Genomic DNA, 13,457 nt, shown 5'->3' with positions numbered 1-13,457 from the left:
GAGAGCATTACATTGCAATAATTGCTCAAAAGCATTTAGTAATAGTGGACATAGAAGCAATCGAACTGCAGCAAAACAATGGAAAGAAAAGGCATCCTGCCGCACAGGCCCTCTCCCATTGCCTCGACCAGCACATACAAGCAACGTTCCTCCCCTTTCTTATCGCATATCTGAGCCATGACATTTCAGTCACAATATGCACATCTTTTCCTTTTGGCCCTTCTTCTTTAGTGTTGTGTGGCACTCTTTTGGTGGTTATTTGACATTCTCCACTTAATAGGAACTGCCCGGCTCACGTTGCTGCTAACTATTAGTGGGTTGCAGGCAGTGCATGCGACTGGAAGGCAACAGCCTCTAAAATCATTGCCACTGGAAAGTAGTGAGGCCCTCCGAAAAGGACGATCATAACTACAATCATATCTCCAAGTTCTAATGACAACCATGTCTGCGGATTGGAAGAAACTACAAGCCAATGATGACACTGTTTTGTCATGTCTGTTACATTGAAAAACAACTTGGTAAGCAGCAAGGATTTCTGTCTCCAGCAATTTTATATCAGAAGGCCGCAAGTACAATGAAGGCCAGTGAACAAAACAACCCCTGCCTGCACACAGCTCCCAACATAAAAAAAAATCTGAATGCTGATCATGCCAATCTCATCTTATCGTGACGCCATCGCTCACACGATGTTAGCACATTGGATGCATCAACCATGCCCTACATTACTGCTCCAAATAACCAGTTCACTGTTAATCAGGGGCCAGACAAGCAAGCTGAAAGTGTCACTGTGCGATCGACTTATTGTACAGCATACACCCGAGAGTTTCTATACAAGATTGGGCAACTAAGTAGACCAGTGTTTAAATTAATTACTTAATACTCAGGGGTTTTACAGGTCGCAATCTTTATCTGATTATGAGGCCCGCCGTAGTGGAGGAGTCCATATTAATTATGGTCACCTGGGGTTCTTTAACATACGCTTAAACCTAAGGACGAGAGCATTTTTACATTTTGCCTCCATCGAAATGCAGTGCCACGGCTTGGATAGAGCATGTGACCTCGATCTCAGCTGTGCATCGCCATAGCAACTGCAGCAGGTAAGTTGACCAATGTGCCCTAGTGGAAAGTATCAGAGGGAATGAAACACGTGCTGTGCTAATGTCAAACCTATGATGCTCCGAATTATGACGCAAAAAAAAAAAATAGAGCAAGCACACCTTGCTAAACATCGCTTCAACGAAGTTATGTTCTTGTTTGACTTAACGTGCGAAAAAACACAAGGGCACAGGAAAGCAAGAAAAGACAGGGTGAGTGCTTTATTTGTCCTTTGTTTTGTTGTTTAAAGCAATCTGGAATACTTACGACATTTATGACTTATGTTGATGTGTGCTTGACTTCCGTTACCCATTTCTTTTTCTTATTCTTCTTTTCATTTCATTCCAATTGTTCTTAGCCGCAGTAGCAAGCTCTGTTATTAATAGCCCTGACCTCTTCTCAGTAGATATGAAGCAAAAATTCCTTTTGCTTAGTTCAGCTGTCTTATCAACCACTGCCCACAACCGGCCAATCCTGGTGATAACAAGGGCAGAGTGTTGCTCAAACCACTGATAAAGCACAAAAAAGAAAAAAATTGCAACAAAATGGCCACACTAAGCCCCGGCCCAGCTTTCACTAAATTGAGCCACTCTGTCCAAAGGGAGAAATTGAATTATTTTGTGTGCTGCAACTTAGGTTCTAGAACATTCCTTGCATTTCCAGCATACTAAGCAAATGCAGCAGCGGAACAGAGTCAAAATCCTGCAGGTTTTCAGTTAAGTTTTGCTGCGGACAGCAGTATGAACTCAACCCATGAATGCACATTTAAACGCTTAAGCTGAGGAAACAGAACTAACTCTTTTGTGCATGATGTGCTTGGAAAATGATGAAAGTATACCAAGAACAAATCACTGTAAAAAAAAAAACAATTAAGTAGGAGAATATGCTACATGAAAACATACTAGCATTCACTGAAAAAACACCAGACATGTTCTATAGTAACTATTTTCTGTAACATGCTTGGCACATATTAAGAAATCTTGGATCCCAGGGCCAATCAGAGGTGCCATAAGACATATGTAGCGCATTTCAAATGTAATTATTTTCAATTGCACTTCTCATCCCAAAGCAGTCTCTTGGTATGTACGATAGCACAGTACCCATCAAATGTTTAGAGAATGCTGGATCAGAGGAAACGTTGAGTTTGCAAGCAGTCTGTGACCACTGCCAGTAAATCACACAGCCCTACGTTGTTCCAATTGGCAGGCTGTGGAAAATATCTAGCCTTTTACTAAGGTGCATTAACCTTTTGTGCCAATTGTAGCATCACTCTCAATATGAGCCACAACAGCGGTGCTCGTGGCCCAAGGAGCTCCAAGACCGTGCAGTGCTGCCGACATATGAAAAATTGGAAAATTAAGTGTCATCCCAATTACCAGCATTTAAGTTCAATTTCTCATGCGTGGGGTGCCAGTGTGCCGTCTTGGAGCCCCTTAGGCCATGGGCTCCCGTGATGTAGCTCCCATTGCAAGTGATGGTACAGTCGGCATCTGAAGGAGGTTTACTGGCCGATTTCAGTTCCGCAAAAGGTCTCCCCAACTTGCACCAACAGTTGAGGCAAGGCAGACAAGAAAGTCAGTTCTGCGTGCCTACATGCAGATGCCACAAACAACAGGCCTGCAATCTGCCAGTCCTTCGTCATCTGCACTATAGATTCTTCCTACAAAATTTACTCCAGGGAACTTTGGTGATAGTGTCTATGAGAGTATGGTGGTTGAGGCAGCTCAGTTCAGTTTTCAGTTCAGTTTTATTCCTTAAAGGCCCCCATTTCAGGGGGTGTTACATAAGGGGTGGGATTACATTTGTAGTGAGAAAAACAAACAGCGATGGTGATTTAACATTGAAGGTGATCTGTTACGCGTTCTTGAAAAGCAGGAGTTGAAGCGATGGCGACGATGTCATGGGGTAGGCCGTTCCAGTCCGTGGCTGCTCGAAGAAATAATGAAGCTGAAAACGTAGTAGTACGTGATAGTGGGCGGGCAACTTGAAGGGGATGACTGGTGCGGTGAGATATGCGTGATGCGGCGGCGATATACGGTTCTTGATTGAGAGGAGAATAAAAGAATTTGTGATAAAGGGTGAGGCTAGCAATGCGACGACGAAAAGAGAGGGGTGGCAGTGCGGATGTAGCTTTCAAGGATGAAACACTGACGTCATATGAGTATGAGGAATGAATGAATCGGGCAGCACGATTCTGCACAGCTTCCAATGCGGTGATTAGATATGCTTGATGTGGGCTCCAGATGGGGGATGCATATTCTAATTTGGGTCTTATAAGTGATTTATACGCGAGCAATTTAACATGTGGTGGGGCAAGACGAAGGTGGCGTTTTAGAAAACCGAGTGTTTTGTTTGATGCTGAAATGATGTTACCAACGTGAACCTGCCATGATAGATTAGAAGAGAGGGTGACTCCTAGATATTTATATGATTGTACTTGCTCAATCTGTGTGTTAGAAATTAAATATTGAAAGAGATATGGATTGGGACGACGAGTGAAGGACATGAGTTTACATTTACTAGGATTGAGGGACATTAGCCAGTTATTACACCAATTTAGTACGCTGTTAAGCTCTGTCTGAAGAGTGTATTGATCGTGACAGTTATTAATGGTGCGGTAAATAACACAATCATCTGCGAAAATTCGAATACTACAGGAAACATGCAGGGGCAAGTCGTTAATATATATTAGGAATAGGAGGGGACCGAGGACAGAACCTTGTGGGACGCCTGAAGTAACCGGGAGAGATGTAGAGAGATGGCCGTTAAGATAGACAGACTGAGAACGGTTAGTTAGGAATTCTTCAATCCATTTGAGAATATTAGGGGGTAGGTTCAGCTTTGAGAGTTTTAGTAATAGCCGGCGGTGGGGAACCTTGTCAAAAGCTTTAGCGAAATCAAGAAAGATGGTGTCGGTCTGCATATTACGGTCTAGATTAGTGTGCAAGTCGTGAAGGAAAAGCGCTAGTTGGGTTTCGCAAGAGAGGCCCTTACGAAACCCATGTTGTGAAGGGTGAAAAAAATGGTTTCGGTCCAAGAAGTTTATGATTTGTGAGTAAATGACATGTTCCATGATTTTACAGGGCACACTAGTCAATGAAATGGGGCGGTAATTCAACGGCGAGTCTCTGTTACCTGATTTGTAGACTGGAACGACCTTCCCCGTTTTCCAATCAAGAGGCAAAATTCCTGAGGAAAGTGACTGTGAAAAAATGAGACATAAATATGATGCGCAAATTGATTCCACATTTTTCAATAGTTTTGAATTAATCAGGTCCATACCAGCTGATGATGGAAGTTTCATATTATGAATTATGGATGAAATGCCTTCTTCGACGAACGTGACTGCCGGCATGGGGGTATCTAAGTTAAAGGGTGATAATTGTGAAGGTGCGTCGAGTTCGGTAGTGAACACAGATGCGAATGCATGGTTAAATATTTCTGCGCAGTCGTGGTCAGTCATCGCTTCATGTGAATAATTCATTAGTTTAATATCGGGAGGATGTGTTGGGTTTAAAACTTGCCAGAATTGCTTGGGGTTTCTTATAAGTAAGTTAGGTAAGTCATTATGATAAAATGAGTACTTGGCGTTACGAACAGAAAGTAGGTATGATTTTTCGGCCTCGAAGTATTTTCCCCATGCGGCAGGCGTGTCGTTTCGTTTGGCGGTACGAAACAATCGTTTCTTTTTGTTTTCGAGTCGTTTTAAGTGCTGGGTAAACCATGGTTTATTGCGATTAGTATGAAAGGTAATCCTTGGTACGAACATATTAGTGAGATTATTTAATTTGTTCTTGAATATCAGCCAGTTTTCATGAATTAAGCGAGTGTGAAATGCGGATACGTATTCAGGAAAAAAGGTGTTAAGTTCTTCAGTTATTGCATTATAGTTACCCTTATCGTAGAGTTGTATCGTTTTATCGGATGTCTGTTTTTGAGTCGAGGTAAATGAGAATAAAGCATGCATGACTTTGTGATCGCTGATTTCAGGAAGGTAACTGATGGATGATACATTCTCGGGGCTGCTTGTTAGTATCAGGTCAAGCGTGTTTGCTGATTCTCGTGAGACACGGGTTGGTTGGGAAATTAATTGAGTGAGGTTAAAATTTAAACAGACATCGATGAAGTTCTTCTCCTCTGCATGACACGTTATTGTGGAACTAGCTATGTTCTGCCAATCAATATCCGGGTAATTAAAATCACCAAAAAGAAGAATACGGGCATTTGGATATGTGCGGACAAGTTTATGAAGGATGTTGTTCAGATGACGTGGGAAGTCTGGATTAGTCTGGGGGGGCCTGTAGCAAACGCCAAGCAGAACTGTTACGAGCGTGCGAATAATGGGTGGTACACGTAGTAACAGAACCTCAACCCTGCTGGCTTCAATACAGCTTTGTCCCATTCCAAATTGATTATTTTCCACACAATATTGTACTATAAGCGCAACAATTTGAACTAATTATATATCTGTGCAGAAACATACTGTCTGGATGCACGATTGTGTGGAAATTTAAAGCAAAATTGCAGAGCCCTGAGCAAAACATGATGGCGCCTCATTAAAATTTCCACAGCGTTGACGTGCCCTAGGCGTAACTTGAGGCACAAACAGAAAAGGTATACAGACACCACGCACTGCGGGAACCAGTGTAAGCGAAGCATTAACGAGCCAGCCAGGCAAAACGGTGCATTACGACCAGGGACGCACTAGGAGGTTTGAGTGACAAGCACGTCCCTCAGCCAGTATGGTTGATCTTAGAGAGAAAGTGGAACCTCTATTTAGCATTAAAACGTGCTGAATCATCAGATGCAACACGCTTAACCTTGTAAAAACGTGCCACAGTACGACGAGAGATGTGCAGCAAATTTCGTGGTCAAATGTGCGAAACTCTCGGCGATAAAAGACCGACGATGGCAGGGTTCCGCTTAGCCACCTCAGTACAATGCCCCGGTATAGCACAGGCCAGCTACAGTGTTTTAGGCGCCCTGGCGCCTTAGGCAAGAGACCTCCGAGTGATGCCCCAGTCCGAAAACCAATACTGGATCATAAGACACAAACTGCAAAGTTGCGGGAAGAGCCAAACAAAGGGATCACCTAAAAAATGAACAGATAACACCGTCCGTTAAACATATTTACATGGGAGTGCGGCTTGCCATCATCCTGCAACCAGTTTCTAAGCACAGCATAGTCTGAAATGCAGCAGAACCTAAAAATTCAAAGAAGCACCCTAGTCATTTTTTACTCATTTACACTCCAATTTATGCAAATACAGTGCAAAAATGTGCAAGGGAACGTGTCAAAGCTCTTCAAACAACCACTTTTGTATACATGCAAGTTAGCAGCTCACTCACTGCCATTTGCTCTGTGGTAACTCTGATCTTTATGAATCCTTGTTATGGAACTTTTTGTTCCAGTGCAGGAAGAAAGGGAACCACTGGCTTTAAACTTACCAGGACGAGTCTATAGTTCCCTTAGAATATTCTGCAATATTTGTCTCAATCAAGTCATTTAAATAATCTGAAGACACTGCCAAAATATGTCACAAAGTGCTGGCGCAAGGACTTCAAGGTAGCACAGCCAGCTGGTTTTTATTCGTGCATCTTTCTCTTTCATATGAAGACTCGCCCCTCAATAAAACCAACCTTTTTAATGCGACAGCATCATACGTGGACCTCACACACTTTGTAGGTATCCAGCTGAAGAAAGCTATGGGCCCCTATCAAAGTCAGTACAGTCAAACACAGCATCTCAAAGCACTAGCAGCCATGAGCCAAGAATGCAAGAAAGTGGGATATGAAGCGCATGCCAGCTGTTTTGTAAGTGGGACTTTGGTGCGAGAGAAGCATATGTGCGATTGTGGCCTAATCCTCAGAGTATTGGGCTGCTGTCATGGAATACAGAGGTCCAATTCCATATTCATCAATGTATTTCTTTTCTTTTAGCATTACCGGCAGACTTCACTAGTCACTTGAGGTGTGTTCAGCAAGTGCATCTCATTGTTCACGAAATCGCAAGCTTGTATGAGGTATAGAAGTGTCCCTTTGATAAATGATTACGTGCAAGGTCACCCATGACGTGTGCATGTGCAGCTGTCGAGATGGCGTAAGAGAGAACTAGCAGTGATAAATTCTGGCCTAGCTTTTTTTTTTGTAACTCTAGAAGTGTAACTTAGCAATACAACTTAACATTCCTCTTCCTAGTACCTTTATGCAAAACAGTAATTTATTTTCCCCCACTATGTATACAATACTACTTTCTAAAAAAGAGAATTCATATTTTGCCAGCCAAACTGAAACACTGCCATTTAAACTTGTGAGGCTTCGCATCTCGAGCTTATGTGGTCTACAAAGGACATGTTGTGGAGAGCTTCCGATTAATTACGACCACTTATGGTTCCTGAAGGTATTCCTGATATGCAGGAGTTTCATGCATACCTGCCTAATCGGAACACGACTCCCACCACCGGAAATCGAACCTGTGATGATATGCTAAGCAGCAGAACGTCATAACCAATAGGTGGTCATGTGTGCATTGCATACAATTTGTCTACAGCTCTAATGTTCAACTCTCTGATGATGCTACTTGTCACGCCTTACAGCAATAAGCATGAAAAGGAAAATTTGACGTACACCCAAGAGCAGATATAAGGCTACAAATTAAACCTCCGATGAGGATCTATTGCGCAATTCGTCTGCTCCAAGGATTCAATCCGGGGCCAATGCCATTCTGATATGGTCACTCTACCATCCAAGTTAAACAGGAGGCCAGCAGATTGCCTGGCGACGACGTTTTAATCAACTCAAAGCACAGGAACATAGAATATGGCAAATCAGTTCCTCAGAAGTCCATCAACGCCTGGGCGACCATTTTTCCTCTCAAGAAAATTTCTCCACATTGCAGGAACTGATTTGTCAGCACCAATCATGTAACCAGGCAATTCTACCTGCCTGCAAAGACGTCCAGTCTTCACTGCACCATAATACTGCAGGCGCTCAATAAGAAAGTACAAACAAAAAATCATGCAATAACAAAAGCTGTTGTCATCAGTGGCTGCAGACTCAATGTTAAAACTTCCAAGCTAAAGCCAAGGAACAAAAAGCCAGCAAGGATTGTATGAATGATGTTAGCAACAGGACTTTAATAGTTAACCCCTTCCGTGCCATGTTATTCTGATCAAAAATGGCCACATCATTTTCAAGAACTGCAGAAAGAATAAATTTGCGTTTGCACTATGCCATGGATTTGGTGCTGCCATCTACCAAAAGCACAACTAAGCACTGAGCGAGAGAGAAACGAGCTTTAATGGTATGCTGGAGATGTTAGCCTGACTTTCTGTTCACTGACCTTCTTGCAGGCCACGAGCTTTAACGAAACTTTGTAAATATCTTTACAGTGTATCTATGTGTGCATGGGCGACTGTACATGCTGTTGAGTGTTTATCACTGTATATGTGATAATCGCCACCCAGCCCCAAGACGACACTAGGCTCGCCTATGGCACAGCTAGAAAATACAAAGTACCATTGATGAGCATAGCTCATCCTTCACTGTTTTTACCAGAAACATGCAGATGGACACAGCTTGAACAAGGCATGGATGGGATTAATCATACAGCTCCGGATATCAGGCAAGCAGACGACACGCAGCATCATGCATGTTGTCTGCTCTGCCTATTTTCATCTAGTATGAAGGCATATTCAGTCAAGAGTACTTTTACAGTATAATCTAATGGTCCTACAGTGCACACTCAATCAGGAATATGCAAAGTACTTGGCAAGCTTAAATGACAGGAGTTGAAAAAAATACTGTAATGTAATTGCACAACAGCTAGCAGCATTTTCTCTGTACCAGCGAACAATCAAGCAATACCTGCTTTCTCAGAGTACTACTGTGTGCAGGGAATACAGAATGCGCTCTTTTCTGATGCAAAGCATTACGATTCACCAGTAACAGCCACATATGTCCCAACCCGTTGAACAAATGTTACGTGCTGTAACAAACACAGATCCCCCGAAACTCTCCCATTTTATGACGCGTCTAGTACACCAATACAATCTTCCTATTCCGCCCCAGTTTACTAGGAGAGCTTGATCACGTCGTTTGCGAGTACACATCCTTTACTGTGACAAGCGCCGCTTACGTTCTATCACCGTAAATAAATTTTGGGCACATGTAACTCTGACGAATGCTGAAATGCCGAGCTCAAGTGGCAAAGCTTACAAAGCCGAGACAACCGTACGGTTTGTTCAATCGTGGCGCATACCGAGGGCAAATACAGCGGCTGTATCGCAGACACTCCGTTGATGAGTCGCTGACACGCGCCGATAGAACGAAAGACGAGAACGACCGCGTAGTTCGCTGTTTTCCCGCATTCTCTGGGCCCAGAGAGAGCCAGCCGTTGATATGCGATGTCGTTCCAGGCGGAGCGTGATTGCTTCTTTTCCCGTGGCCCCGCAACGCACCGCAGCTTTCCATCGCTTTGAAGCACACCCATTTAGTACACGCTGCCGTTCACTCGAAGTGCACGCGATAATTCTCGACGAGGTTATTAAAAGGCTGACGACGCCAGCTTCACTTTTGACGGTGCGCGACCGACAGCCGACCGCGATGTAAACAACCCTCTCATGCGCTGCTGCTGGCAACAGTAAAAACTGACGATAAAACGAGAAAAGAAAAATTACGGAAAGCGCGCACAAACAAAGCAAGGCGCGTCAACCGACCGAGCCAACTGCGTGACTCACGGACAGTGGAGCCAGTGCGCGTGCTCAAGCCAGCCTGCTGTTGTTGACAGTTCGCACACCGGGCGCGAGTATCGATGATCCGGGTGCGGGCGCTAACTGCCGTTGAGCTCGTTTGATGTGACGCTCGCATCGGCACGCCGCGTGAAATAGCTTCCGCGAATGCGGCGCAACGCGGAAAAAGCCACTCGGCGGCGGTCAAGCCAAGCGCTCTGTTGCGAGGACGCGACTTCTTTTTGTTTCGTCTGCGTTTTTCCTGGCGTCTGCTTCTTGCGTACACCGCACACTCGGTACATGGCGATCTGGGTCGTGGCACGCTGCAATCGCAACTGCGGCGAAGACACGGTGTCAAGAAACCAACAATCCGCGGCATGCCACGAGCCCCGAAGCGGCCGAATCGAGCGCGTCCCGAGCGAAACCGAGTCGTCGTTAGGCTTAGCATGAATAAACTTTCTGCCGGTCGGCAGCGAGTGCCCCGGGGCCGCGTTCGAGTCGAAGGAAACGCGGCATGCCAACTCGAAACAACACCGCACTTACAAAAACCGTGGTTTGCGGAAACGTTTAACGGCTCGATTCAGCATCGCAGCGCGCAAAAAGCGCGCTGCAGTAATGTGATATCCCGAAGCAGACCGCGGCACGCACCACCACCGCGTCGTTCGTGCTCGCGCTTACGGGCAGAGATCGGATCGCACGGCGTCGCTCGGCGCCTTGGTCATCGAGCGTGCCGACGTGAGCCGTGCATTCCCAGAGCTGTCCCCAGCATGCCCTGGCCGTAAGCGCGTAGAGGCAAGCAACCCCAATTTGCTGCCTCGGCAGTCGCCATGTTGGCTAGCCCTCGCCGCTCGGGACGGCACCAAGAAAGCGCGTTCGCCAGCGGTGGCAGCGCGCAGGAGCGTGAAAACGCGAACACCTACCTACGTGGTTACCGGGACACGTGTAATCCAGAGCAGCGACCGTCACCACAATGTGCACTAGTCACAACGATCCGCGGCACTGCACTTCCAAACATGGTCTCCGAAGGACCACGGCGCAGATCATTTACACGTAGGACCGAGAGCTGCTGGCACGGTATCCTGCGAGAGCGTCGGTCGGCCGGCCCCGCCGCGCGAGCACTTCAAGCACAGCAACACTGCACGGCCGTCGGCCGAAAACATCGCGACATGTTGTCACCGCATTCGTCGTCGTTTTCAGAAACAGTTTCCTTGGGGATCCATGAAACAGGCGCCCGGGAGCCGACGGAGTTTGAGTGGCGTACAAGCTCCTCCCACCTTCCACATTGTTGACATTCCAGTGCGGTCACGTGACACACTTGATTGACGCACGCTCCGCCTCCCGCGTGCCTCGCATTCCTGAGGCCGACACGTGACTCGCCAAGGGGGGGACACTGCGCTGCTGCGGCGAGCGTTCGCCCGAGCGGCGGATTTGCACGATTTTATCCCCTCGCCCGGAGATAAAAGGAGAGGTCGCTTTCTTTAGTCGGCGCACATTTTCGCTCGCTCGAGTCCGCGGCGACGCCACCGAACGCGTGGGGGTGCGACGGCGTATATCAAAAGCAGCAGCTCGCGCAAATGCCGACACGCGTCCGCTCCGATAGTCTCACGTCCGCCACGAGAAGGCACTTCCTCGTTGCTGACTGCGCGCACTTTCTTCCCGCGTCGCTTTTCTTCCTCCTTTTTTTTTCATCTGCGCCCTCCCAGCGCGCTGCTAAGCGCACACGAACGTCGTCCGATGCGTCGATCACATACTGCAGCGCGGGCGAAATAAGAAACCTCCCGTTTACTTTCTTTCCAGCTGCCACACGCGAAGCGTTCCTGCGTGGAGTTCGTTGCGAACTCGTATCTTCCTCTTGTAGTTCACAAATATAGCTTTCGCGAGAGCGATCCCGCACGCCATGCTAGCTTGACGATTCCTTTCCTGCAAGCGCACGAATCGGTGTGTTCCTCTCACGATGGTATAATCCATTGTTACACTCGGGTTGACAGTTTACCCCGTATTACATCATGTATCAGACGGGTGCACCAATAACGTGAATGAATTTCACTACAAGCGCTTTCTTCGCCCCGTGACCGGCAGTCACCATCAGCTCCTTTCAACAATCAGAGCGAGTTGAAGGTCATAACGGAGAAAATTGCTCTCTCTAGGCGCTTCTTTTTCTTTCTGATGTTGACTGCGAGAAGGGCCTGCTCGGAAAGAAAAAGAAATTTCATAATTGCCTCGAGACAAGTTTGTTCGGCAGCCTAGGATGTTTCAAACTTGAATATGCAGTAGTTTTGTATATGTAAGAATTATGGAGTTATACGTTATGGAGTTTTGCGTGGCAGAACTATGATATGAATATAAGGCACGCTGGGGTGGGGGGCTCCGGTTTAATTTTGACCACCTGGGATTCTTTATCGAGCACCTAAATCTAATAGTACACGGGCGTTTTAGAGCTCAGCTCTTCGGCGCCCGTTCCTGTAGCGAGCGTCGGGGATGACCGACGGCGTAACCAAGCGGCCAGTGCCGCAGAGAATCGAACGCGGAGCGCAGGGGGCGACGAAAGAAAGGCGATAGCGCAGGAGGAGGGTGCAGCGGAAACCATGAGGCGAGAAGTGGCGTGGGGAGACGGCCTGCGCATCCGCAGCTGCGTGGACGTTCTCATCTGCGCTTCCGAAAGGGGTGGGGAGGGTTGCGCTCGTCCACAATATCACTTGCTTTTAGGTCGGTCGGTGACTGTCAGTCCGCGGTATCGGCGTGTGTAACGGGGATCACTGCTCCTGCAACGGGCGGTGGCGAGAGGCTACGAGTAAGGCTTGATTGACGATGACGCTCCCTTGGGTGTTGTCGCTGCTAACACTGGTGGCGTTTGTTCCCCACGACGAAGGACCGCTCTAGTGGTTAGTGGAACGAAAGCGTGAGAAATGTAGTGCCACGCAAGACGGGCTATGCGGAAACTATGGCTACGATATGGCGCCAGCGTAGCGCGCGTCGTCTCTATGGAAACAAAGCACTGCGTGAGCGGAGGTCTGTCTGCGGCGGCTGCTGTGAATCGCACTCACGCGTAACCCACGCGCTGCCTCTCGCGATATGCCGATTAGCGAGGCAGACACACTACACATCGCTCCATTTGGAACATGCGGCACGAGAAAGATTGCTCGCGCCAGCCAATATAGACAAGAACGGCACCGAGAGCGGCGCTGCTGCGCCGGCGTTGAGAGCGCCGCATGCGGAGCAAAATTCTATTAGCCGGTGGTACCCCTCTCCCATCTCTCGCTCGCGCCGCCTTGATTGCCTCCTGCACTGCGCGTGTTTGGGCACGTTTCGCGCCGCGCGCGGTGTGTGCGCGTGGACATTTCTTTCGAAGGGCGGTGTACAGTCTCTCTCACATTTAGGGGAAAACTCGAAGCGCATTGCATCGCGATGCGGCGAGCGCTTGAGTCAGGCGGCGGCAGCAGCTCGCGCAGATGCTCGAGGGGCGGGATCTTGAACGGCGTCGTCTGCTACGGCGACGCACGCTGGCCGCATTGTCGAGAAACGTTCTACTGTCAGGTGCAGGGCTCTGATCACATCATTACTGCGTGAAAGGAGCCGGTATTCTTTGCTAAGCGTTGCGCGACGCCCACTGATACGCCTCGAATGTAAGTTCAT

At 47.3% G+C, this 13,457-nt stretch overlaps 1 protein-coding gene across 4 annotated transcripts in view; it reads right to left on the bottom strand.

Moving 5' to 3' along the window:
• Positions 1-11,161, bottom strand: part of wts (serine/threonine-protein kinase warts) — a 113,302-nt gene extending 102,141 nt beyond the window's left edge. For 3 of the 4 annotated variants that reach the window (XM_065439822.2, XM_065439826.2, XM_065439825.2), the window contains exon 1: positions 10,745-11,161. The gene's annotated coding sequence lies outside the window, so the exon portion shown is untranslated. Of the gene's footprint in view, positions 1-9,355; positions 9,807-10,744 lie in introns of those variants that run through there. The other variant, XM_065439823.2, reaches the window with a different exon arrangement.
• Between the last annotated feature and the right edge of the window lie 2,296 nt (positions 11,162-13,457).

Source organism: Dermacentor albipictus, chromosome 5 (assembly GCF_038994185.2).
Source record: "Dermacentor albipictus isolate Rhodes 1998 colony chromosome 5, USDA_Dalb.pri_finalv2, whole genome shotgun sequence".
Lineage (NCBI taxonomy): Eukaryota > Metazoa > Arthropoda > Arachnida > Ixodida > Ixodidae > Dermacentor > Dermacentor albipictus.
Note: the sequence above shows the minus strand (reverse complement) of the source record. Positions and strands in the feature narration are given on the sequence as shown.